The following is a 3,132-nucleotide window of genomic DNA, read 5'->3' on the forward strand; positions in this document are numbered from 1 at the left end:
GGAGGGATGGAGGGATGGAGGGATGGATGGATGGAGGGATGGATGGAGGGTATGGGGAGAAGCCTCTGGAATGTGGGTTTGTGTTGCTCAGTGGGAGAGCCCAACCTCTTGAGGCCGACACCGCAGCGGTGGCTGAGGCTGTGTGAAATCCCAGCTGATCCTGCTCTGAAAATCCCCTCCCCTCCCGTTTTCCATGCCTTCCTGGCTCTCTGGGAATGTCTGTGCAGTTATCACCCCATTCCTGAGCTCCTCCTTCAGGGCCAAACCCCACAACTCCCAAACTCTCGCAGGGCACCAGGCGCTGGGGCTTTGAATCCTCCTGTCCCAGCCCAGGCAGCAGCAGGAGCCTCGCAGGCTGCTCGAGCAGCAGTGATGGCTCTTGCTAGCAGCAACCTCCTCTTCCAGAGCTTTATATCTCTGACTGGAGACCTAATAAGCGCTGAATTGGTGGGTGATTTAATGAGGCAAACTTCAAAGCTGCTGTTTCCACACCTAATCCACTCATCTGGACTAATAACTGCAATGGGTGGCGCTCTTTTTTTATTTCCTCCGAGCAATTTGTTATTTACCCAGTTGCTTTACAGCTCCTAATTTAATAAGTGCAATAACCCTGGGGTACTGCTTCAGTGAGGAGGAGAAGCTGTGAAATCCAACAGTCTCTGCTTTGCTGGACACCAGAGGTCCCATTACAACATTTTAAGCCCTTTATGGCACTGGCAAGGAGGAGATGTGGAGCTCTGTGCCTCTCCAGACAGCTCCATTCCCAAAACGTGCTGGCAGCTGCTGGAAGGGGAGGATGGCAGCGCTGCATCTCCTGTGGGTTTGTGTCCTGCAGCCTGGCCAGGTGTGAGCCTGGCTGACTGCACACTGGATGTGGATTGAGGCAAACTTGAGCATGGCAAAGCTCATCCCCTCCGGACAGATGTCTCATTTTTGGGCTCTCCTCACTCTGCCTCCCCCTTCCAGGGCCGTGCATGAGGGAGCAGTGACCTCGTCCCAGCCCAGTTTCATGCTGGGGTTACAGTGATGGCCACAAACCCCGCTCTGCCCTCCAGGGGGAATTTTAGAGGTCCAGAGGAATTTTTCGGGGGGGGGGGGGGGAAAAGAAGTTTCCAGGATCCTTCCAGGGGTGAGGGACTCCAAAGTCCCCAGGACCAGGATAAATAAGAGCTTGCTCTGCCCTGGCACTGCCCTGAGAGCCTGGGCACTGCCAGATCACCAGGAACAGCCCCTTTGCCTTTTTTCCACCTGAAGCATCCCTGAGGTCCTGCAGCTCCCTGCAGCTCCTTGGACATTTTCCAGCTGTATCCTGGGGAGGAACCTGAGCTGAGCCCCCCTGAGCTCCTCCTCAGCCGTGATTTCTCGGAGCTGTTGCCTTCAGAGCTGCTCGGAGCCTGTTCCCAACAAGCCCCGTCCTTCCCCTTCCCCATTTCCCATCGTTTCAAAGCGCTTTCGCAGACATTAAAGAGCTGTTCCCCAGAACCCCAGAGGCTGCGGCTGAGCCGAGTCTGCTCTGAAATGTTCCTGCTGTTGCTGTGATACCGGCTGGCGCTCGCTGCAGCCGCCAGCCTTTTTATTACAGCCTCAGCTCGCTCCGGGGTTAGGTCATTCCGCAGATAAAAACCCAGCCGGGGATGTGGCCGTGCTGAGATCTCGCTGCGAGCCCCTGGCAGAACAAGGGACGCTGCTTGGCATTCATCAGCCTTTGAGGCAAACTCACATCCTCCTTTCCTGCTCTTGCGCCATCCTTCCCTCCCCCGATTTATTCATCCTTGGGGCACCGGCCGTGCTCCTCGTGCAGGGTAGGAAGAATTCCGGCTGTTTCGCAGCCTCTCCGTTAATCAGGCACTTCTGGAGAAGGGGAAAATCCTAATAAACCTGCAGCGAGTTCCCCTGCTGCTAATTAGCTGATCCATTTTCCTCTGGATTTAAGTGGGAAAATCGCAGTGATCGGGAAGAGCCGCATTCCTGGCCCATGAGCTATTCCCAGACAGGCAGCCCTGGGAGCATCCAAGGCGAAATCGCGGCTCGCTTTTCCTGCCTGCGGAGCACAAGGAAAAGGGGCTGCGTTTCCCATTTGGGGCTGCGTTTCCCATTTGGGGCTGCTGCCGGTCGGAGCCAGCAAGAATTGCAGCCAGATTTGGGGGGTGGGCAGGCAGGGACCCGCCTGGGCCCCCGGCCACGGGGCTGGGCTCAGCCAGGGAGCTGCACAAGCCACTGCTGGTCCTGGGGCGCATCCAGGGGCTCCAGATCCACACAGAAACTCCAGTCTCAGCCCCCCCCCGCACAGGGATGAAGGGAGAGGTGTGACCAGCACCGAGGGCTCTGCAGGGATGAGCCGCTCGTGTCCAGGGAGGTGAGCTCAGTGTGGACAGGACCGGGGCTCGTTGTGGCCTCACCACGCCAGCCTCGGGCTCTGCTGGAGCCAGAGACACCCGGAATTCTCCCTCCCAGTCTCCCAGTCCCCAGCAAAGTGACAGGGTGGTGAACTGTGCACCTCACTGAGGTCTGCAGGCACCACAGTCATGGAATCACAGAATTGTTCACGCTGGAAAAGGTTCTGAGATGATCAAGTCCAACTTTTGGCTGAGCACCACAGCACCAATTAAACCACGGTGCTGAGTGCCGCACTGGATTGTTTGCTGAGCACCTCCAGGGCCGGGGGCTCCAAACCTCCCTGGGCAGCCCCTGCCAATCCCTGAGCACCCTTTCCATGGGGAAATTCCTGCTGCTGCCCACCCTGAGCCTCCCCTGGCCCAGCCTGAGGCCGTTCCCTCTCCTCCTGTCCCTGTTCCCTGGGAGCAGAGCCCGACCCCCCCGGCTGCCCCCTCCTGTCAGGGACTTGTGCAGAGCCACAAGGTCCCCCCTGAGCCTCCTTTGCTCCAGGCTCAGCCCCTTTCCCAGCTCCCTCAGGAATTCTCCAGCCCCTTCCCAGCTCCCTCAGGAATTCTCCAGCCCCTTCCCAGCTCCTTCCCTTCCCTGGACTCACTCCAGCCCCTCAGGGTCTCCCTCACTGAGGGGAAAATAAAAAGTGGGAGAAAACGTGAGGGGAAAAGAAAGTGAGGGAAGTTTGGGGAAGGCTCTGCTGCAGAGCTTTTCCCTTCTGGATCCTCCTTTGCTCCAGGCTGAGCC

The sequence above is a fragment of the Corvus kubaryi genome, unplaced genomic scaffold (genome assembly GCF_017639235.1).
Source record: "Corvus kubaryi isolate FWS band 111438036 unplaced genomic scaffold, C.kubaryi_AGA036_p1.0 37209, whole genome shotgun sequence".
In the NCBI taxonomy this organism is placed as follows: domain Eukaryota; kingdom Metazoa; phylum Chordata; class Aves; order Passeriformes; family Corvidae; genus Corvus; species Corvus kubaryi.